This window comes from Schistocerca nitens, chromosome 8, assembly GCF_023898315.1.
Source record: "Schistocerca nitens isolate TAMUIC-IGC-003100 chromosome 8, iqSchNite1.1, whole genome shotgun sequence".
Classification (NCBI taxonomy): domain Eukaryota; kingdom Metazoa; phylum Arthropoda; class Insecta; order Orthoptera; family Acrididae; genus Schistocerca; species Schistocerca nitens.
The window spans coordinates 344,345,838-344,371,591 of NC_064621.1; positions in this window are offsets into that span (position 1 = coordinate 344,345,838).

Genomic DNA, 25,754 nt, shown 5'->3' on the forward strand with positions numbered 1-25,754 from the left:
AGCATTCTTACTGGCTCTCAACATACGAATCATGCTTGGCTGTCTTCATTTCCCATGTTACTAACAACTGCACGTCATGTAAAAGTTTCTGACACCGTAAGTGAATTTTACCCCTACTGTTTCTTTCTGCGTAACAGCGTTCCTGCATTGACGGTCTCTTAGTGATGTGGAAATGCCAGTAGTTTCAGAATTTGTTTCTGGTTGCTTGTTGTGGTCTGCGGTGCCTGTTTGCCTTCTATATGATAAAATAAAACCGGCTGGTATATTACACCTGTAAGCTTTTAGAATTCCAGAAGCATGTGATAATAATTATGTATGGGACATCTTAATTGTAATAGCATTTGATTAAGAAGCTTTTTTATAAATTTTTGGGATATATTTAACCATTAGTTGTCAAGCGTCACTAATTCGCTTTTCGAGCGGTAGTTTAAATTTGTGTGATTCAAAATTAATTACGTTTTAAAATTTGATCTTGTGCAACTATTAATTTTTTAAAACTAATTAATAAAATGCAAACTGATAATGATATTGTAACATATCTACAGTGTGTTAACTTGAAGATGGCGGAGTCCAGAGGGAGCAGCAGGGAAAGGCGGAAGCAAGCCCACCCCCACAATGGCCGACGCGAGATGTGGCGCCGTGTCTGACGAACAAGGCACGCCTATCCCTTCAGTGCTGGCACCGCAAGCTGTGTGACAGACATTTTATTTCAGTGAGTAGTTTGTAAAAGCTACCACCAAGTTCTAAATTTCCCATTATCCGCCATCTTTAATTTTGAAATTTCCCGCCAATATTTATACGAATGGCGCGAAATTCTCATTGACGTCATCTTTCAGATGTAGAAAACCGCCTATCAAATTTCGTTTTCTTCGCACACCTCCATCTTGGTGTTGCGATTTGTTTTCCGTCGGTGTATGTTCTCGGTTTTAAATAAAAGTTGCCGTACATTTCAGTTAATACATTCCACTTCATAATGTTTACCGGAGACATGATCTATGAAATACACAAGTAACTGTTTTAATTACCTAAGCAATCGTCCTGAGATTCATTTCAAAATTCATTAAATTGTACATCTGAAATTTTTCTGAATATTTCTCCAGTTATTTGACCATAATATCTGTTTTCAGTTAATTAATTACTAATCGCTAGTGTGTTTCCATTTGTTTCATTTCTTAAATTTTGAGGTAATCTTCAATATCATCCATTATTAAAGGAATTTTCTGGAAATATCACACTCGTAGTGTCAGCAGTAGTTGAAAACTTTTAGCAGTGTGTTCATCCAGGTCACATTTGTGTCACTGGAACGACGACTTTAATATCACTGATTTCATGCACAAAGCGAATCGTTTTCTATCAGAAGTAATTGAAAACTGTCATTAGTGCATTCTTCCAGGTCACATTTGTGTCCGGAGGACGACAACTTTAACATCACTAATTTCTTGCGTAGTTTTCTAAAAAGAAATATGCTTGTTTAAATGAGTATGAGCACGAAATATTTTTGCTCGCCGTTTTCTGATTATGTTGTAGAGGCAGTGATCAGGAGCAGCGACATTTGTCTCGCAGCACGGGTTGAAATACTGCGCTGTAATCCCGCCAGCCTTCAGTCACGACCGCAGTAACTTCTCGTTAGGAAGACGGAACGGCTGGTACTGTCCAGAAGGCGCCGCAGGCGAAAAATTAATTCTTCTGGGCGAGCGCCCTGAATTCGGATTTCGCTGACGTGATTTGCTGCGTTTTGCAACAAAAGCTTATATTTTTACCAACTGTTAGGGGACGATTCTATTAATTTGTTGCTATAGTGATTTACCCGGTTTGTGACCAAATCTTAGGTTGTGCCGACTGTTAATGGAAGATTCCTCTAACTTCTGCTGCTAGTAATTAACTTATATTTCCACTGGTGTGCTTTCTGATGTTCATTCAAGCCGAGAATACTTGAGAGATAACATCACTTATATTTATTCGAATCTGTGTTGTTAACAAACGCCACCACAATCAGATTATTTCCATTCTGAGTCTTGACGAAATGATATAACTCTTCAGTTCCCGTTATTATTGTACCACTGACATTGTTTCCGTTTCTCTGTACAACTGTGAAACAAAGATTTTATATACATTCGTTTTTCTATGCTCCTAAAACGAAGACAACATACGCCGCTCTCGCCTCTACAGAATTCAAGCCATTATCTCCCAATTCCAGAGTCTTCCCCTTGTTATTCTGGAGCCCACTCATTTGCGCTGCTCCCGTGTTACTATATTAGAGATTACACCTGCCACGGGAAGATTGTGACGTATTTTCTATCAGTTTCAGCAGCAGAGAATGCAGCACAGTAAAAATTGATTCACATTTATATAGAACAATTTGAAAGATGTCACATTCCCCGTTGATTGTAGAAATTATTTAATCATAATTACAATTTCGGCCTTTGGGACATTTTCAAGTGGTACTGCAAAATATTTTACTTCATCGCATATCATACTTTAAAATCGTCCGAACGTGTATACATGTCATCGTCAAAAATAAGCCTTTTCACAACGTTAACATCATTCACGTAAATAGCTATAAATCAATGCCCCAGCTTGTGAAATGGCTTATTTTCGACAATGACATGTGCATGTGTCGGAATATTTTAAAGTCCGACGTATGCTGAAAGCAAGTTTTTTTGCAGTACCACTTGAAGTTAGCCAAAAGGCCGAAACTGCAGTTGTGAAACAATCTCTACATTCAACGGAGAATATGATGCCCTTTAAAAAAACACTAAAAATTCACCGGAAGTTCTATACGAAGCTTTTCTCAGCAAATACACAATGAACGGGTAGACAAGAACCATCTAGGTCCTCATTTATTGGGCACTTTTTATACTGCTAAACTGCTAACTCTTTTCAAGGTTCATGGTACGCAATCCTAGTTGCAGGTTTCCTATGGAACGCCTTCCAGGGGCGTATGTTCTTCAGTATTTCATATAATTATTGATCGAATTTACAAATTTATAATGCTGTCATACTGGAACACGTAAAATTCATAATCTTACTTTAAAGGTTTAACACGGTAGGACAAGTATTACAGTTAGAATCTATGTGTTGCTTTTGCTAAGTCAAAATAACCTCCTAGCTTTCTTTGTATTCCTTTTTACAGCAGTCTTTAATAATGCTGTAACGGTCTTATGATCGCTAATTCCCTGTTTTACACTAATTGAGTAGAAAAGTTCGCGTCTGCAGATCTAATGCTCCCTTCACGAGTCAGTTTCTGCCTAACTACTCAAGATAATTTTCGGGTAATTCATTTAGAACATTTTATACGACTGCTTATCCCTTCTTCTGGGATGCTGTTGAATTTCGATGCCGCAAATACTTTGAACTGCAACTTAAAAATTGGAATAATTATCCCCGGTAGCAAGAGTTCTAAGTGTGACAGCTAACGTTGCCGCCATTGGAAGAGTGTCTCACTATTTTATATTTTCGTTCGCTATAACTGATCCAACATGATGATGTACTACTTAAAGATCGTGAGTCCAACAGTCATCAGAAAAATCCTTGCCATCTCTCTCTCTACCATCAAGCACTCACACACTCATTATGCAATAGACATTAATTATATCGGTATTTGCGTTTCGTTCTCCGATTTCGTTTATGTCTCAAAATGTACCAACTAATAGCAAAGAGACATCTTGATAGCTATAAAAAAAGAGCCTGGATCTATTTATGTTTGAACTGAATCTCGTATGCGCATATTTCGAGGGTTTTACCTACACGCATGCCTCTTCTTGAATGTGAAACAAGCATAGGGGAATGGCGGCTAGGAGCAAGGTGCAGAGGTGTAGATCCACTAGTACGTCAATTGCATCTGCGGCGACAGGATGGGCATATAGGCACAAAGTTAAAATAAAATAAGAATTTATCTTCCAACACATCTAATTCTACATTTTCTGCCCTACGTCCTGGTTGTATTGATCACATTCATCGGCTGTCAGTGTCGAAGAACGAAGCTCCATTATCTTTCCATGGTAGCGGATGAGGGAGCACAACACAAAGGCCGAAATAATTTTTGTACTTTCAACATTGCAGCACAATCAGCAATCGTGGTAATCTAATATATAAAAAAACTATCAGCCTCGATTGCGGTAGTGAAACCAACCTTTACCTAGGTTTCAGCCCAAAAAATTGAGCCTTCTTCAGAAGATATACCTGAATCTATAATTTGTCTAAGAGGGCATTGTCTAGTTTTATTTCTAGACCATGCCCTCTTAGACAAATTATATATTCAGGAATATCTTTTGAAGAAGGCTCAATTATTTGGGCTGAAACCTAGGTAAAGGTTGGTTTCGTTACCGCAATAGTGGCTGACACTTTTTATACATTAGCCGAAATAATTATTTGTATTCTGAATAATGCTACCTCTGTAGAGAGACATTACTATTTCCACAAAGGAGCTGCATACAAGGTTTGCAAAGATAAGTGGAAGTAATATAGAAATCTATAAAGAGATTTTTAGAAATTTCCAAATTCTGCGGCCAGAGTTTCCTTCAGTAAAATGCGTCTGTTGTGCTCTTCGTCTTTTCTGTGCGAATTTTTATTGCATGATATTGAAATTCATTCACCTCGTTAATCACAGAAAATTTAGCCGCCTATTTATTCATGCTTGTTAGAATGAGAAGGTTTCCGTGTTTTAATGTCATACAGTTCTTCGGCAGCATGGCAACTGGAGAAAAAACGAAATACGCATCTGCTATTAATGGACCGGTGCAAAAACAGCAACCGTTAAATGATTACGCATCTCGAGACGCCAAGTTGTCTCGTTACTAGGCTGTCAGACCTGCCTCTGCTATCGGCTAGCATCAGAGACGGGATGCCTCTCGCTAAAGAGTGGAGTCAGTTCTTCCTTCCCCTTGCTGCTGCGGAGGGGAAAAATCTCGGAGCCGCAGCAGCAACGTCGAGAGTGTTCTTGCGTGTAGCGACTGGGCTGCAAAGGGGAGGGGCATGTAAGTAGATACCATCAGCGTACACATCTTGATCATCGCCGCAGGAAATTAATTGGATGTGTTAAGCCTGACAACTGTTAAATGCGGGCGCTACGAAAGTGATGCTCGCTGATACGTTTTCTACATTTCCACTGCTCTGTAAGATCGAGGATAGGCATCGCTGAACGCCTGATGAAATGGCTTAAGAACACCATCTCTGTATGGCTTTGGAGTAAATTTTAGACATGCTGCAGTGCAGCCCATGTTTCCTGGGAGTGTTTCTGAGATTCAGTGCTCCTAGATGTACAGAAGTACATTATCAATGCGATGAAATGTTAGAAAGTATTTTGTAAAGTGTTACTTCTTTTCTTCTTACTAATTTATTTGTTATGTACATTTACTATATCTTCTGCATATTGATGGAAAGATGAGTAGCGAGGAGGAAGAGAACAAAAAGGAAAAAATTGGAAGTTCGTGGTAAGGTCTTATGGGATCAAACTGCTGAGGTCATCAGTCCCTAAGCTTATACAATACTTAATCTAACATAAACTAACTTTCGCTAAGGACAACACACACACCCATGCCCGACGCGAACCGTAGCAAGGCCCATAGACTGCGCGGCTAGATAGAGAAGAAATAAAGATGAAGTTCAGTAGCAGAAACACTGCCGTAAGTCTTCTCTCGTTGTAGTTTATGTTTATGTGGTGTGTGTGTGTGGTTTATTTTCTCGCGAAACACATCCACACACATTTCTCAATGATGTAATATCTTAAGTAAACGTAAAATTAACATCTACATTAGAAATGTTTTTTTCCAGATTTTAATGGTGTTTTCTAGCACAGATTAATGGAAACATGTTTTGATTTAATGTCTAAGTGAAATAAAGCAACTCAGTATAAAAAGACATACGGGTACAGCCTGTCATAGACATAGTTATAGAAATTAAGTCACGATGTACGGTTACAACCTGTCATATACATAGTTATAGAAATTAAGTAATTACTGACTCTGGTATACGTCACAAAAATTTTCACAAATTGATACAGAAATACAGCGGGGAATTCGTGGTGACCTTGAGTTACACTACAGACCTAGAGAAGAAACAGAAAATGCCATAATCTGATTTCCCAGAAATTTCGATCAGTAGAAGAGAGGTGAAAATAAGTGAACACGTGTCTCGACTTACTTAGAGATCCTCTACCATTTCTGAGAAAACAACGATCAAAATTTTCGATGTAATTGAGACGTCTTTGAGCGAGTGACAATCTCTGCCGAAACTTCCTGGCAGATTAAAAGTGTGTGCCTGACCGAGACTCGAACTCGGGACCTATTGTCTTTCGCGGGCAAGTGCTCTACCAACTCAGCTACCCAAGCACGACTCACGCCCCGTCCTCACAGCTTTACTTCTGCCAGTACCTCGTCTCCTACCTTCAAAACTTTACAGAACTCTCCTGCGAACCTTGCAGAACTAGCACTCCTGAAAGAAGGGATATAGCGGAGACATGGCTTAGCCACAGCCTGAGGGATGTTTCCAGAATGAGATTTTCACTCTGCTTCGGAGTGTGCGCTGATATGAAACTTCCTGGCAGATTAAAACTGTGTGCCGGACCGAATTCGAGTCTCGGTCCGGCACATAGTTTTAATCTGCCAGGAAGTTTCATATCAGCGCACACTCCGCTGCAGAGTGAAAATCTCATTCTGGAAATCTCTGCCGAAATTTTAGCACAATGGCTACCGTCGTGGTCTCTCACTTTTGCGCCCAGTGTTCGAACCTCGATTATTTTTTTCAATAATCAACCCATGTCCATAGAAGATTACTAAACAAATGTTTCTTATCAAGTTATGGGACACAACGGCGTTATATTAATTGTAAGATTACAAATGGGTTTCACAGTGTCATACATATAATATTTAATATAAGCTCTCTGACAAGAAAACTTTATGTCAATGAGAAAAAAGAAACGTGTGAAATGCACAAACGTGCACACAAAATGGAATGTACTGCCAACATTACACACCTGTAATTCAAAGGAATTATATACTGTTTCATTAGAAGTTTTATAGAACTAATTCCCTCACTCGAGTTTTCTCAAGTATTGAAATTTTTAGTTATGTCACTGTTCTTGCCAGGGTGTAATACGCATGTATGCATCTTCAGGGGCTAAAATCTTTTTTTTAAATTCTCATATTCTCATATTTCATTCATATATCACTTCTTATGTTCATTCTTATGTTTCATTCTGATGTTTTCGCCTTCAGGAAGATCTGAAGCGTACCATTCCGTGACACTGATTGTAGAAACATTCAAAACATAGACATTCCGATAACGAGAGGCATCGAGCATCACCTGAAGGCAAGTTTGGCTTCTTTGCATGACTCTCAGTCGGGAAAGAGACGTCGTTAACATTGCTGAAGATTTCACTCGTGGACTAGAATTTCACGACAAACCACACATAACGGATCACTTTTCCAAAAACAGGCGCTTGCAGTTGATTAGGAATCAACCAGATACACTGCAGAAACTACACCGAACACAATCATTTATTGATTTAAAAAGAAAATAATTCAGAAGACATAAAATTAGTAGTCGAATAAGGACAACGTTATTTCCGTAAACATTGGAGAAAGTCGTGCAGTAATCATCTACGGACATGTTTAGATAAATGAAAAAAATAATAAAAATAATAATCGAGTTTCGAACACGGAGCACAGAATTTTCAAGTAGCCACAGCGGCACCGCTTCAGCTGCACCAATACCTCAAAATTTTGACCGTCGTTATCTCTGAAACGGTGGAATATCTACGGATAAGCATTTTTGGAAGAGAAAGATCCAGCAAAACAACGCCGACCGCACATAACGTGGGAAAAGGCTGAAATGATGAGGATGATGATAATGATGATGCCAGACAGGTCGTCCAGCCGAAGACACTTACTTAGTACTACCTGTGCGAAACCGAGGTGGATTGCCATAATCCCATTTCCCAGAAACAATGCCCCTTCTTCGAAGGTGTATTGTTTCTGGGAAATGAGATTATGGCACTTTCCATGTTCTCTTCGTAAGCTAAATCATTTTCTTACTGCGGTTACACACACTAAATCGTCGATAAGTTCGAAAATACTTCACAAGGCTAAAACATCTAGGTTTCCTGTCCTGAAATAATAATTTTGACAAATACACAAATTCATGTGCATGTTCGCGTAGCTGTATAGTCTACTTTCCACATAACTGGCGACAATAACAAATATATGCACCAGAATAGGTTTTCCTAACACAAATATTTGCGTGACCGTTGAAATAATTTGAAACTCGCTTCAAACAGGCGTGAGTAACAAAATATTTCATAAAAATTCTGAACTCAATGGGTATTTTTTCCAAGGGTATTTTTACGCTGTTTCATTTTATTTTTTTATTACTTTACACCTTACAGTTTTTATCATTTTTTTAAAAGAAAAACAGTTTCGTAATCATAGCTTTCGTCTTGAGAGCAGTTGTGTTATCTTCGTACTGGCAATCCACTTTCGCGCAGGTAGTACTAAGTAAGTGTCTTCGGCAGGACGACTTGTCTGGCATCATCATTTATTTTTTATTTATTTATTTATTGTTCCGTGGGACCACATTTAGGAGAAGTCTCCATGGTCATGGAACGAGTCAATACATGAAATTATAACACGATTGTAGAAACAGATGAAATGAAATATAAGAAACATATTCAGGCGACAAGTCGTTAGTTTAAATAAAGAAAATCAACAATGTAACACTGGAATTTGCTTAATTTTTTAGCTCTTCCAGGAGCTCCTCGACAGAATAGAACGAGTGAGCCATGAGGAAACTCTTCAGTTTAGACTTAAAAATGTTTGGGCTACTGCTAAGATTTTTGAGTTCTTGTGGTAGCTTATTGAAAATGGATGCAGCAGACTACTGCACTCCTTTCTGCACAAGAGTCAAGGAAGTGCATTCCACATGCAGATTTGATTTCTGCCTAGTATTAACTGAGTGAAAGCTGCTAACTCTTCGGAATAAGCTAATATTGCTAACAACAAACGACATTAAAGAAAATACATACTGTGAGGGCAATGTCAAAATTCCCAGACTATTGAATAGGGGTCGACAAGAGGTTTTCGAACTTACACCATACATAGCTCGAACAGCCCGTTTTTGAGCCAAAAATACCGTTTTTGAATCAGAAGAATTACCCCAAAAAATAATACCATATGACATAAGCGTATGAAAATATGCGAAGTATACTACTTTTCGTGTTGAAATGTCACTTATTTCAGATACTGTTCTAATGGTAAATAAAGCGGCATTTAGTTTCTGAACAAGATCCTGAACATGGGCTTTCCACAACAGCTTACTATCTATCCGTACGCCTAGGAACTTGAACTGTTCCGTCTCGCTTATAACACGCCCATTCTGTCTGATTAAAATGTCAGTTCTTGTTGAATTGTGAGTTAGAAACTGTAAAAACTGAGTCTTACTGTGATTTAGCATCAAATTACTTTCCACAAGCCACGAACTTATATCATGAACTACATTATTTGATAATGTTTCAATATTACACACAAGATCCTTCACTACCAAGGTGGTGTCATCAGCAAACAGAAATATTTTTGAATCATCTGTAATACTAGAAAGCATATCATTTATATAAATAAGAAACAGCAGTGGCCCCAGCACCGACCCTTGGGGAATGCCCAATTTAACAGTGCCCCATTGGGACTGAACATCATTACCACTCTCAATATTGCGGAGGATTACCTTCTGCTTTCTGTTCTTAAAGTAGGAGGCGAACCAATTGTAAGCTACTCCCCTTACTCCATAATGTTCCAACTTCTACAGTAATATTTTGTGGCCAACACAGTCAAAAGCCTTCGTCAAATCAAAGAAAACACCTAACGTTCGCAACCTTTTATTTAATCCGTCCAAAACCTCACAGAGAAAAGAGACTATAGCATTTTCAGTTGTTAAGCCATTTCTAAAACCAAACTGTACATTTGACAGCAAATTATGTGAATTTAAATGCTGCAGTAACCTTGTATATACAACCCTCTCGATAACTTTAGCAAACACCGATGGCATAGAAATAGGTCTATAATTGTCAACATTATCCCTGTCTCCCTTTTTATAAAGTGGCTTCACTACCGAGTACTTTAATCGGTCAGGAAACCGACCACTCCTAAAGGAAAAGTTACAGATATGGCTAAGTACTGAGCTAACATACGTGGAACAATACTTCAGTATTCTGCTAGATACCCCGTCATATCCATGAGAGTTCTTGGTCTTTAGTGATTTAATTATTAACTCAATCTCCCTCTTGTCAGTATCATGGAGGAGCATTTCAGGTAACAGTCTCGGAACACTTTTTTCTAAGAGCGCTGTATGATTCCCTGTTGGGACTAGGTTTCTATTTAGTTCACCTGCTATATTCAGAAAGTGATTATTAAGTACTGTACATATATGCGACTTATCAGTAACACGGACATCCCCACTACGCACTGATTCTATATTCTCGACCTGTCTCTGCAGACCAGCCACTTTCTTTACGACTGACCATATGGTTTTAATTTTATCCTGAGACTTAGCTATTCTATCTGCATACCACATACTTTTTGCCTTCCTAATAACTTTTTTAAGCACCTTACAATACTGTTTGTAATGGGCTGCTGCATTTAGATTGTGATTGTTTCTAACGTTTTGACATAATTGCCACTTTGTTCTACAAGATATTCTTATCCCTTTAGTCAGCCACCCAGGCTGCCTGTTTGTGCTAGTACCCTGTTTTGAACGTTCTAACGGAAAGCAACTTTCAAAGAGCACGAGAAAAGTCTTGAGGAAAGCATTATATTTATCGTCTACTGTATCAGCACTATAAACATCTTGCCACTCTTGTTCCTTGATAAGGTTTACAAAAGTCTGTACAGCAACTGGATCAGCTTTCCTAAAAAATTGGTAACTATATTTAACATGTGTTGCAGCACAAAAATCTTTTAGACTTAAAATTTGTGCATCATGATCTGAAAGGCCATTCACCTTTTTGCTAACAGAATGCCCTTCTAATAATGACGAATGAACAAAAATATTGTCTATGGTTGTTCTACTGTTCCCTTGCACTCTCGTTGGAAAGAATACAGTTTGCATAAGATTATATGAATTAAGGAGGTCTACCAGCATCCTTTTCCTTGCACAATCACTTATACAATTAATATTGAAGTCACCACATATATCTAACTTTTTGTATTTCCTATAAAGTGAACAAAGTACCTCCTCTAGCTTTAGCAAAAATGTTGTGAAATCGGAGTCTGGGGATCTATAAATAACAACAGTAAGAAGTTTAGCTCCACTAAATTTAACCACACCTGCACAACATTCAAACACCTTTTCAGTGCAGTACTTTGAAACATCAATTGACTCAAATGGGATACCGTTTTTCACATACATGGCTACTCCCCCACACCGCAAAGAGCTCCTAGAAAAGCTGCCAGCCAACCTGTATCCTGGTAAAGGAAGCCTCTGAATTATCTCCTTATTTAAGAAGTGTTCAGATATACCAATAATTTCAGAGTCAACATCTATAAGCAGTTCACTAACTTTATCTCTAATACCTTGTATATTTTGATCATCCTCATCATTTCAGCCTTTTCCCACGTTATGTGCGGTCGGCGTTGTTTTGCTGGATCTTTCTCTTCCACAAATGCCTATCCAGTGCTTCTTCTCTGAGCCTTCCTTTCTCCCGTAGGTCCCCTCCTACCTTGGCTTTCCATCTCAGTTTCGGTCTCCCTCTTCTCCTTGATCCTTCGATTCCTAGGTCTTCAACTCTTCTCCCCGCGTAGTACTCTCCTCTTCTCTGCACATGTCCATACTATTTTAGACTACTTTCTTGGACCTTGTTCCCTATGGGCCCCAATTTCACTTTTCCCCTAATGTACTCATTCCTTGGTCTATCCTTTCGTGTTACCCACTCATCCACCTTAACATTCTCATTTCTGCCACTTCTATCTTTCTCTGTTGGACTTGTCTGGCATAGTAGTAAATTTGTTCACGGGCCACTGTGTAGAGCTACGCATAATATTCTGGGGACATTGTTAGGTAACTCAATATCATCAGTTTCATATAGCAAATTCTGTAAGCAAGGCACTTCTTAGACGGCATGAATATAATGTGTTCCATACGTAGTTGGTCTGTGGGATGATCTCTTATGGCAATGATGGGGTCCCACAATGATTTAATTAATATGTTTAGAACAAATGTAAATAATCTATGCAAATCGTGTGTTTGCGTGTGTGTGTGTGTGTGTGTGTGTGTGTGTGTGTGTGTGTGTGTGTGTTTGCGAGAGAGAGAGAGAGAGAGAGATAAAGAGTGGGTACTCATTTGAATTTGTAAGTTATAATATATCGGAGGCTGGCCGAGTGGACAATGTCCGAAGGCCACAAATGAAAGTTTTAGATGAGCCTTGATGGCACTCCTACTATAAACCTTCGTAATCACTAATTCATTGTTTAGACTCATGGCCGCAGTTCCTTGTCACAGACTCTTTGTGACAAACATATTCGCCCTGCCGCGCAAAGAATTCTGCCCGCATCTAGGTCTGACTGAAGTAAAGCAGAGAGCTGGTTCAAAGTTGAGCCATTTGCTTCACTGCTGAAAAAACTTTCATTATGTAAACGAATCAAAGGTAGCATCATTTGCTGAAGTAGATTTTAGAGAAATGGTTTACCTACAGATTTTGGATTCAGATGTTTTTCGTTATGACATTGTCCTAGGTAAACTATTGGTTAAACACATTTCGTTATTTCAGTTTGCACATCACTTCCTGAAAATGACGTGGTTATCCTTTAGTTATTGTTCATTTTTGTTATGATACTTCAAAATTGAGTAACTCAATTCCTGTTGTTCGTGGAATTTGCCGTGAATTGCCGGCCGCGGTGGCCGAGCGGTTCTGGGCGGTTCAGTCCGGAACCGCACGACTGCTACGGTCGCAGGTTCGAATCCTGCATGGATGTGTGTGATGTCCTTAGGTTAGTTAGGTTCAAGTACTTCTAAGTTCTAGGGAACTGATGACCTCAGATGTTAAGTCCCATAGTGCTCAGAGCCATTTGAACCATTTTTGCAGTGAATTAAGAGCGCGAATTGCGATTGCTAATCTGAAGGAAGCAGAAACTGGCAGTCATATTTCGAAATGCGTATCTCCATAGCATTGACAGATGAATACTAGGTTAAAAGACAGATTTAATAAAGGGATCTAGGAGGATTCGATCCCACAAGCTTTCGTTTCCAGCCACAGGTTCCATCGCTAGACCATCATCAAAGATGCAAATAGGTTCCCACTTGGAGTGTTCTCCAGTTATGGCGGCTGTTTGCTAGGTGACAGTGATATATTTTTCACAAACTAACCTCATGATTTAGACAATATGTGCGAAATGTTTATGAATTATATACAAAAGCATTCCTTGTGAATCAGTGTATCTATTAGTTAAAAGTGGATCACGTTCCTGAGATTCTCCCGCATATACAAACGGTTGCGAGCAAGCTGTTTCAAGCTTTAACGTACACGAAAATTTCTTACGAAGTTTAAACTCGAATTCCATTGTATAGACTTAGCCATCGTATTCCCTACTTCGACACACAATATTTACCGCAACTTTTCGCGTTTTTATATGGCGGTCCGCTAGTCTGTTTGACTTACGCAGTCTGTACAGAAAAGATGTTTTAAAAATTAATCAGCTGTGCTTTAATCTGTTTTACTGTAGATTTTCATATTTCTCTTCAGCTCTCTTATTAAAATAAGCCTGAAAAAGTCAATTAGCGGAAGAACATTTACACTTCAATTTAACTACTACATTCTGTTCGTTGGTTACAAACGTATCAAACATGTAAAGCAATACGACCTCCAACCATATCTTGTTTGTGCTTTCTATCTAAAAGTCATTAAAACCATACCCCAGACTTAAGCTACCCCTGAAGTTACTTTAACAGTTACAGGAGGTTACATATTTGCGGACGAATTACAGGCATCAGTAATACCTCGTAACGATATCTGGTTGGAAACATATAGTTCCGGCACTGAAAACCTATATATGAATGGGGCGGCTACACGGGTAGCAGGGGCTGTGTGGCGTGGACTGGGCGGTTTTTTGGGTTAGAGGGTTTCGGGGAAACACAAGATGGGCTCAGTCACAAAGGGTGCAGGCTGAACACAGGAAGAACATAGATACAGGAGCCATTGGTATAACAGTTGTAAACTGTCGTAGCTGTGTTGGGAAAGTGCCAGAGCTCCAAGCGCTAATAGAAAGCACTGATGCTCAAATCGTTATAGGCACTGAAAGCTGGCTAAAGCCGGATATAAGATCAGCCGAAATTTTTGCGAAGAACCTAACGGTGTTCCGAAAAGATAGGCTAAACACGGTTGGCGGTGACGTGTTTGTTGCTGTCAGAAGTAGTTTAACTTGGCGCGAAATTGAAGTAGATACTTCCTGTGAGGTAGTATGGGCAGAGGTCATTGTTGGCAACCGGAATAAAATAATAATTGGCTCCTTTTACCGACCTCCCAGTTCAGATGATACAGTTGCTGAAAGGTTCAAAGAAAACGATAGTTAGATTTCAAACACGTACCCGACTCACACAATAATAGTTGGTGGTGACTTTAATTTACTCTCGATATGTTGGCGAAAATACATGTTGAATTCCGGAGGTAAGCATAAAATATCATCCGAGATTGCGCCAAAGGCATTCTCTGAAACTTATTTCGAGCAGTTAGTTCATGAGCACACGCGAATAGTAAACGGTTGTGAAAACACACTTCACCTCTTCGCAATCCTGAGTTAATAACGAGCATGAAAACCGATATAGGGATCAGTGAACACAGGGTTGTTGTAGCGAGATTGAATATTGTAATCCCCAAATCCTCGAAAAGTAAGCGAAAAATATACCCATTCAAAAAATCAGATAAAAATTCACTTGACACCTTCATGAGAGACAATCTCCACTCATCCAAATTAATAATATAAGTGTAGACCAGATATGGCTTAAATTCAAGGAAATAGTATCGGAAGCAATTGAGAGATTGATACCAAATAAACTAACGAACGATGGAGCTGATCCTCCTTGGTACACAAAACGGGGTAGAAAACTATTGCAGAAACAATGAAACAAACATGCCAAATTTAAAATGACGCCAAATCCCCAATATTGGCGATCCTTTACAGAAGCTCGAAACTTAGCGTGGAGTTCAATGCGAGAGGCCTATAACAGTTTCCACAATGAAACTTTGTCTCGAAACCTGGCAGAAAATCCAAACAAATTCTGGTCTTATGTGAAGTATGTTAGCGGCAAGAAACAACCAGTGCCTTCTCTGCGCGATAACAATGGAGATACTATCGAAGACAGTGCTGCCAAAGCAGATTTACTAAACACAGCCTTCCGAAATGCCTTCACGAAAGAAGACGAAGTAAATATTCCAGAATTCGAATCGAGAACAGCTGCCAACATGAGGAACGTAGAAGTAAATATCCTCGGAGTAGTGAAGCAACCCAAATCACTTAATAAAAGCAAGTCTTCATGTCCACACTGTATACCAATTAGGTTCCTTTCGGAGTATGCTGATGCATTAGTTCCATACTTAACAATCATATACAACCGTTCGCTCGGCGAAAGATCCGTACCGAAAGACTGGAAAGTTGCACAGGTCACACCAATATTCAAGAAAGGTAGTAGGAGTAATCCACTAAATTACAGGCCCGTATCGTTAACGTCGATATGCAGCAGGATTTTAGAATATATACTGTGTTCGAACATTATGAATTGCCTCGAAGAAAACGGTCTATTGACACACAGTCAATATGGGTTTAGAAAACATCATTCCTGTGGAACACAAGTAGCTCTTTATTAACATGAAGTTCTGAGTGCTATTGACAAGGGATTTCAGATCGATTCCATATTCCTGGATTTCCGTAAGGCTTTTGACACTGTACCACAACAGCGGCTCGTAGTGAAATTGCGTGCTCACGGAATATCGTCTCAGTTATGTGATTGGATCTCCGATTTCCTGTCAGAGAGGTCACAGTTCGTAGTAATTGACGGAAAGTCATCGAGTAAAACAGAAGTGATTTCAGGCGTTCCCAATGTAGTGTTATGGGCCCTTTGCTGTTCCTTATCTGTACCAACCATTTGGGAGACAATCTGAGCAGCCGTCTTCCGTTGTTTGCAGCTGGCGGTGTCGTTTATCGACTAATAAAGTCATCAGAAGAACAATACAAACTGCAAAACGATTTAGAAAAAATATCTGAGTGGTGCGAAAAGTGGCAGTTGACCCTAAATAACGAAAAGTGTGAGGTCATCCACATGAATACTAAAAGGAACTCGTTAAACTTCGGTTACATGAAAAATCAGTCTAATCTAAAAGCCGTAAATTCAACTAAATACCTAGGTATTACAATTACGAACAACTTAAATTGGAAAGAACACACAGAAAATATTGTGGGGAAGGCTAACCAAAGGCTGCGTTTTATTGGCAGGACACTTAGAAAATGTAACAGACCTACTAAGGAGACTGCCTACACTACGCTTGTCCGTACTCTTTTAGAATACTGTTGCGTGGTGTGGGATCCTTACCAGATAGGACTGACGGAGTACATCGAAAAAGTTCGAAGGAAGGCAGCACGTTTTGTACTATCGTGAAATGTGGGAGAGAGTGTTACAGAAATGATACAGGATTTGTGCTGGAAATCATTAAAAGAAAGGCGTTTTTCGTTGCGACGGAATCTTGTCACGAAATTCCAATCACCCCCTTTCGCCTATGGATGCGAAAATATTTTGTTGACACCGACCTACATAGGGCGGAACGATCACCACGATAAAATAAGGGAAATCAGAGCTCGTATAGAAAGATATAGTGTTCATTCTTTCCGCGCGCTCTATACGAGATTGGAATAATAGAGAATTGTGAAGGTGGTTCGACGAACGCTCCGCCAGACACTTAAATGTGATTTGCAGAGTATCCATGTAGATGTAGATGTTGATGTAAAGTCGCACGTGTTATCTCACTGTCAGTTGCAACAGTTTTCGATGGAATCGAACGAAGAAAATGGTTCAAATGGCTCTGAGCACTATGCGACTTAACTTCTGAGGTCTTCAGTCACCTAGAACTTAGAACTAATTAAACCTAACTAACCTAAGGACATCACACACATCCATGCCCGAGGCAGGATTCGAACCTGCGACCGTAGCGGTCGCTCGGCTCCAGACTGCAGCGCCTAGAACCGCACGGCCACTCCGACCGGCTCGAACGAAGAGAATGGAGACTTTCTATACTACAGTGAAGAACATTAGTTACCTCAAGTGGCTATGGTTGATTTTATGAAAGAAAAAGGAGAGCAAAAAAGAATATTAGAACATCTTGAACGAAGTGCAGGCCTCGCATCTCAAACTTATCAGCACGCTGCTCATGGTGAGACATTGCAAGGTTTGAAACTACTTATTTTTGATCCGACTGTGATGCATTTATAAAGAAAATCAAAATGTAGGTGGTACAAATTCTGACAAAGATACTGCAGTTCCGTAAGCTCACTAGCTTTGAAAAAATCGCGACGTTTGGAGAATTTATTAGGGCCTTGAAACTATTACAGCATTCTAATTGTTTTGTGGACACTGTCAAACTTACGTCTGAAATTACGCAATTTCAGAGACTTTACTGGTCTCATACAGATGCGATTTTATGTAGGTAGACTGAAGCAGCGAATGAAAATTTGTAGCGAAGCCGGGAATCGAGTATTCGCCTCCTGCTTATTAGGCAGCTGCGTTAGCCGCTAACTACCTTTGCACAGCGACTGACAAAACCGCACGGATTACCGTGGCACATCTTCCTTCCCAATCCAAATTCTCCCTTACACGGGAACAGAATTGCCGAGGCTTGCCTTGCTCTGGAATAGCACCTAAGTATCGAACGTAAATGAGATCCAGCATCGAATCCACTTGCAGGTACTTATAAAAGTGAATTTATGCAATTTTGGATACTTTACTGGTCTCATATAGATATGATTTAACATGTATGGACTGAAGCGGCGAGTGAAAATCTGTACCGAAGTTGGGAATTGAACCAGGGTCTCATGGTTACTGGGCAGTTCTGTTATCCACTAAGCTACCTTGGCACAGCGCCTCACACCCCTGCAAAGTATATCCTGACACGTACGGCTTTAGGCTTTGAGGCTGGATATCCCATTTATGTTCGAAGCTGAAGTGCTGTTCCAGAACAGGGAGGGCCTCTCTAATTCTGTTCGTGTGAAAAGGGGAATTTAAAGTAGACTGGAGTGGCAGTGAGAATTTAGATCGAGAATGGAGGCGAACCAGGCTAATCCGTGCGGTTTTGTGAACCACTGTGCCGAGGTGGTTCAGATGGTTCAAATGGCTCTAAGCACTATGGAATTTAACATTAGAGGTCATCACTCCCCTAGAACTTAGAACTAACCTAAGGACATCACACACATCCATGCCCGAGGCAGGATTCGAACCTGCGACCGCAGCAGTCGCTCGGTTCCGGACTGAAGCGCCTAGAACCGCTTGACCACCACGGACGGCTGTGCCCAGGTGGCTTAGTGGCTAACACACCTGCGTAGTAAGCAGGAGACCTGGGTACGATTCGCGGCTTTGGTACAAATTTTCACTCGCTGCTTCAGTCTGTTCAAATGTGTGTGAATTCTTAAGGGACCAAACTGCTGAGGTCATCGGTCCCTAATCCAACACACTACTTAACCTAATTTAAACTAACTTACGCTAAGGACAACACACACACCCATTCCCGAGGGAGCACTCGAAGCTCCAACGGGGTGCAGCCGCCCGGACCGTGGCAAGACCCCCTAGACCGTGCGGCTACCCCGGTCAGCTTCAGTCTGTATACACAAAATTTTACATCTGTTTTCAATCTGCGTTCGAGAACGTTTGTCTTTCAGTTGAAAGTGCCGTTGTTGATCTGCAGTGTAATTCCCGTCCTAAGGGCAAATCCCTTTACGTTAAAATTGTCAAAGAAATCTACGTTGTTCACCTCAGATAGTTTCCACGCTGAAAAAGTGCTACAATATTTCGATCAACATACGTGTGTGAAAGAGCTTTTTTTTCCATTATAAAACTAATAAATTGCAGTTACATGGCAAAATGAGAGCGAGAACTGTTGACATATGCAAGCAGATTACACACGATAATAATTGTCAATTTTGATGGACTCCATCACAACAGAGAATAAGTTTTCCACAGTATTTATGTCCGTCTCCAGTGTCGTACCTGTCAGTCGGCAAGGTATAGAGGAAACAGGACCACCTCTGATGATGTCCAGTGCAGCTCTGGACAAAACGTCATGAACGGAATAGTTACATGGACCACGACCATAAGACCCGAAACATTCACCAATAGCTAAAGTTAAACCTTCATTGTGTGATCAGAGGCTATGTTTACAGTGTTACCAATGTTCTTTACAATTAACACCGTCGCTCGCTTGGTTGCGTCTAGAATCGGCCACATACCACATCATGTCAATTCTCACAATACCGTTTGCCATACGAAATGACCCTATTGTGTTTCTGTTCTAGTGGTGTGGCTGAGAGGACAATGCAGGGCAGAGCTAGTCATGGCGTGCCAAACCTCACACAGTCCGGCAGTGCGGGCCAAGTGCGGGCCGAATTGGACCTGTTTTTCTTTCCTCGTTCCTTACCAGAAGTACTCGGTACAGCGCAACATTTCATTTAGTATTGCAGTTTGGTATTTTTCAGTGGGCACAACTCTCTTCAGTTAGATATTTCCCTTCGCTATTTGATCGTGGTATGAAGCTCGTTCGCTGGTCCATTGGCTGTTTGCACAAAAAGAGATAGATGGGTACCTTAAATTTGCTATGGAACCACCTGACAACACTATGCGGAAAGAAATTAATCATTTACTTGACCTACATTTACGTCTGCAAAATAAAAAGTTACAACGATCGACATAGGTGACTCATTATTCTTTGCGGCAAATTTTCAGTGATGTAGCGCGTGACGATACTGTTGGTACGAATACTTTAATGAAATTTCTAATTCAAACTGATAATTCCACTGTTAGTTGCAACAGTTATCTATGGAACTGAACCTGCCTACTTAAGGCAGAACAAGGGTCTCCTACAAAAGCTGTTTTTGAGCACGGCACAGATGAGACAAGTGTGTGATAAGATTCTTCGCTAGCAGCGACATCATATCATCTTCGCTCAACTGTAGCAAGTACCAAGGGATCTCAGCCGGTGACGCCCGTGACCTGCGTCGAATCCGATAAATGATGCATTTTCATATTCTCAGCCGAAGAAGGCCAATATCACCGTCTCCTTCAAAGCCACACGAGCAGAGACCATTCCATCAACCACAGCAGTTAATGGTAGGAGAGACGACATCAAAGTTAATGGTAGTCTGCATGAACCGGTTATGTTGGCCACTGATGTATCGTATTTATGGATCGTGATAACCCCTATACCATCAACTAAAGCCTGAAGCGCTGTAGCTGGCAGCTGCACAATAAGTGACATCTTAAGGACGGCTATAAGTGTTTCGTTTTCTTACAATAGTGAATGGCCGTAGTCCCCCAGACTTCCAGCCACAAGGATGACCGAGCGAGGTGGCGCAGTGGTTAGCACACTGGACTCGCATTCGGGAGGACGACGGTTCAATCCTGCGTCCGGTCATCCCGATTTAGGTTTTCCGTGATTTCCCTAATTCGCTCCAGGCAAATTCCGGGATGGTTCCTCTGAAAGGACACGGCCGACTTCCTTTTCCGTCCTTCGCTGATCCGACGAGTCGATGTCTCTTCCCACAAGCAACCCAAGCCACAAGGATGGACGCACAAAAACAGCAGTCTCCAGCCGACAACCATGGGATCACCCACTTATTAAGACAACCATGATAAAGGGCCTTCGTTTCCACAACTGAAACATCGCTGGTCACCAGAAGGTTATTGCTGCAAGCAGTGGTGCCTCTCTACGTTTGCCACGGGTCTCGACGTTGTTCTGGTCTTCAGTCTAGAGATTGGTTTGTTGCAGCTCTCCACGCTGATGTTTCCTGTGTAAGCTTCTTAATCTCTGCTTAACTATTACAAACTACATCCATCTGAAACTCATGACTTTATTCAGCCTTGGTCTCCCTCTACATTTTTTACCCACTACACTTTCTTCCATTATCAAGTTTACGATATTAGCTAGTGGGGAGGCGCAGTGGCTGGCACATCGGGCTCGCATTTGGTAGGACGACAGTTCAAAGCCGCTTCCCAACGTTCTACTTTAGATTTTGAGTAATTTTCCCTGAAACGCTCGTGACAAATGCCGGGATGGATGATTTGAAAAGACATGGCCAATTTCCTTTGCCATCTTTGAACCGTTCTCTAATGACTTCGGTGACCACGAGACGTTAAGCCCTAATATTCGTTCCTTCCTTCCTTCAAATTCATAGTTCCTTGATACCTCAGGCCGTGTCCCTTCCACCGACCTCCTAGTTCAGTTGTGTCACAAATTTATTTTATCTCCAGTTCGATTCGGTTCCTCCTCATTAGTTATTCGATGTACCTATCTAATTTTCAGGATTCTTATGCAGCGCTACCTTTCGAAAGCTTCTACTATCTTCTTGTCTGAACTGCTTGCCAGAAACGTCTCACTTCCGTTCAAGGCTACAGTCCATACAAGAACTTTCAGAAAAGATTTGTCAAACCTAAATTTAGTAATTTATCAGTAATATTATGGAGAACTTGTGGGCAGGTTCCGTGGCTGTAGTACTGATTTGCAATGGGATAATAATATGACCTATACAGATGAAAATGAAATGAAATGGTCGTATGGCATTTATTGGCCCGGATATCCCCTTCGGTGTTCGGCCGCCGTATTGCAAGTCTTTTGGTTGACGCCACTTCAGCGACTTGCGTGTCAATGATGATGATGGACACACAACACCCAGTCCCCTGCCGGGAATCGAACCCGGGCCCCCTTACTTGGTAGGGGTAGAGCTACCGCTGCGGTACGGAGGCCTATACAGATGGAATACTCTGTCTTGAAAAAGAATGAATAATTTCTATTTCAAAGAAGGCAAGTTCTGACGGATGTGAATATCACCGAACCATCGTTTAATACGTCATGATTGAAGATCTAAGAACGCGAAACCGAAGAAGTAGTTGAGAAGGCAATGAGACACGGTTGAAGCCGAGATTATTCAATCTGTACATTGAGGAAGTAGTGAAGGAAGAACATATTTTTAAAGAAGTTTAAAGAGAATAAATTAAAAGAGAAGGATTAGGTTTGTCACTGAGGTTGTAATGCAGTCAGAGACGTAATGGATTTTGAAATAGTTGAGTGGAATGGATTTGAGAAGATGCTTAAAGGTGAATATAAAAAAAAAATAAAACAAGAATAATGGAATATAGTCGAATTAAATCAGGTGATACCGACAGAATTTCTTAAGGAAATGTGATAGTAAAGGTACTAGATGAGGTCTGCGATTTGGGCAACAGAGTAAGCGATGATGGCTGAACTAGAGAGGGTATTAAATGCTCACTGGCCATAGAAGGAAACGAATTTGTGAAAAACAGTAATTTGTTAATATGGATTATAAATTTAAGTTTGCGTCTATATGGATGTCGAATTTACGTTAACAGAATGACATTTTATTACTTTCAATTGAGAACGATACCTCGAGCAGGACTTCATTCACACAATCGACATCACGTGACGAATGTCAGTGCCCTCTATGCGGCTCTATAAAACCGGGGGCATCTCGAGCCATTGTTGCACTGGCCATTTCAATTTGGGAGATGTCTTCCTAAGTTGGGGACAAAATATCAGGGTTTGTCTTATATACCGATTGCAGCCTCTCAACCCGGACGTTTTAACTGTGGAGAAACCCCACTAACCATTTCACACTGATTTTCGCTAACATCGGCACTACTGGTAGCACTAGGAGGCAACACAGATGTTGAGAATCTCGTAAATGTAGCATACACCTCTCAATGAGCCAAGATGCCTTTCATTGGCATACTCCTGTCCCAAACATATTCCCGTTCTGTCCGTATGTGCCTCTTAGGGGAATGAATGGAAGACTATGAGCAGCATTGCATGCAGTTGAGAGTGAGGACGAATCTACTGAGTCGCTAAAGCTAGCGTATGCATTTCAACCACAGACATTACCAGTACGACGTTAGCAAGCTGCTCGGCCTTAACATCAGACGGTAGGCTCTTGGCGTGAACTCACAGCAGAGAGTGCAAGCACTCACAAGAACTCATTTCTGCATGCACAGCTGTTAGAGTATCGGCGGACATGCATCGGCTGTTTGTAGTGCAGTGAGTAGTCTTGATTGTGCGATCGTGCTACATTAAATTTATACCACGTTCTTGACATTGTCTCGGTACTTGTTTCGTGTACCAAGTACTTTATGAAAATTACGCCCTCGATAAGATCTCTGGAACTTGCCGTAAATAAAACATGTGTAACAACACTTGACTGATATGGGTATTGATGGAAATGATGTTTTGCGGGCTGGTTCTACGTCGTACTTTGATAGTTCATCGATAAAAGCTCTGCCTGCAGAAGATAAGATACTGGGGTGATTACTAGTCTGGTACGCTGTTGTAACCTGGCAGGAGGTTTCACAACTGTGCGCACTCCACCGCCGATGGACGTGTTCAGTATCAGCCTTGACTCTCTTCAAGGTTAATCCACCGAAAAAATCTACAGAAATACAATACAAAAAGCAGAAGAAAGAGCCTACGCATCATGAAGGAATTATCCGAATGGGACGGAAATCATTGGATGTGATTTACATGTATACAGGGTGTTACAAAAAGATACGGCCAAACTTTCAGGAAACATTCCTCACACACAAAGAAAGAAAATATGTTATGTGGACATGTGTCCGGAAACGCTTACTTTCCATGTTAGAGCTCATTTTATTACTTCTCTTCAAATCGCATTAATCATGGAATGGAAACACACAGCAACAGAACGTACCAGCGTGACTTCAAACACTTTGTTACAGGAAATGTTCAAAATGTCCTCCGTTAGCGAGGATACATGCATCCACCCTCCGTCGCATGGAATCCCTGATGCGATGATGAAGCCCTGAAGAATAGCGTATTGTATCACAGCCGTCCACAATACGAGCGCGAAGAGTCTCTACATTTGGTACCGGGGTTGCGTAGACAAGAGCTTTCAAATGCCCCCATAAATGAAGGTCAAGAGGGTTGAGGTCAGGAGAGCGTGGAGGGCATGGAATTGGTACACCTCTACCAATCCATCGGTCATCTGTTGTTGAGAAGTGTACGAACACTTCGACTGAAATGTGCAGCAGCTCCATCGTGCATGAACCACATGTTGTGTCGTACTTGTAAAGGCACATGTCCTAGAAGCACAGGTAGAGTATCCCGTATGAAATCATGATAACGTGCTCCATTGAGCGTAGGTGGAAGAACATACTGATGAAACTAAAATGAGCTCTAACATGGAAATTAAGCGTTTCCGGACACATGTCCACATAACATCTTTTCTTTCTTTGTGTGTGAGGAATGTTTCCTGAAAGTGTCGCCGTACCATTTTGTAACACCCTGTAGACAAATAAATAATTATAATTTCAGAAAAATTAGATGATTTATTCAAGAGAAAGAATTTCACAAATTGAGCAAATCAATGACGCGTTGGTCCACCTCTGGCCCTTATCAAGCAGTTAACTGGCTTGGCACTGATTGATAGATTTTGTTGGATGTCCTGTCCGCCCCGATAATGCCGGCACGGTAGCTCAGCGTGTTCGGTTAGAGGATTTAGCTACCCTCTGTAATAAAAAATTGAGTGGACGGATCAACGAACAACCTGAACTAGTGTCATCGGACGTCCGCCACGAACAAATTCAACGAACAATATAGAACACAAAAAACAATAAAAAAGATAGCTGAGTGGTCAGCGTGACGGATTGCCGCCCTACGGGCTGGGTCAGAGATTTTCTCCGCTCAGGGACTGGGTGTTGTGTTTTCTTCATCATTTCATCCCCACCTGGTGCGCAGGTCGCCCTATGTGGCGTCGAATGTAATGAGACCTGCACCAAGGCGGCCGGACCTGCCCCGCGAGGGGCCTCCCGGCCAATGACGCCAGACGCTCATATTTGGATGTCCTCCTGAGGGATAAAGTGTCCTGAGCATCTCCTGACATGTCATAGGTGGTGATCATGGCTTACTTCTAAGGTGGGCTCATCACTGAAGACAGTTCTACTCCAGTCAATGACGTTCAAGGCCAAAGACGCGTTTGGAAACGCCCCGGACAGCGGTTGGATACCAAGCTGGCCGTCACCCGCCGCACGGCCAAACACCCAGGAATGATGGTCTGGCGTGCCATTTCACCTCATAGCAGGGCTCCAGTGGTTGTCATCCGCGATATCCTTACAGCACAGTGGTACGTCGATGATATGCTGCACGAGGGCTTACATTTCAGCAAAGTAAAGCCCACCTGTACAAGGCAAGAGTTTCTATTGCTTGTCTTCGTGATTTCCAGGCTATACTTTTCCCACGGAGGTTGCAGGCTCTCCAACTGAGAATGTTTGGGGCACAATGGGCAGGGCCCTCCAACTAGCTCGGGATTTTGATGATCCAACGCGCCAAGTCGACAGAATTTTCCACGATATTCCTTAGGTGGACATGCAACAACTCTCTCAATCAGTGCAAAGCCGAATACCTGCTTGCGTAAGGGACAGAGGTGGACCAACACGTTACTGACTTGCTCAATTTGTAACGTTTTTCTCTTCAATAAATCATTCAATTTTTCTGACATTGT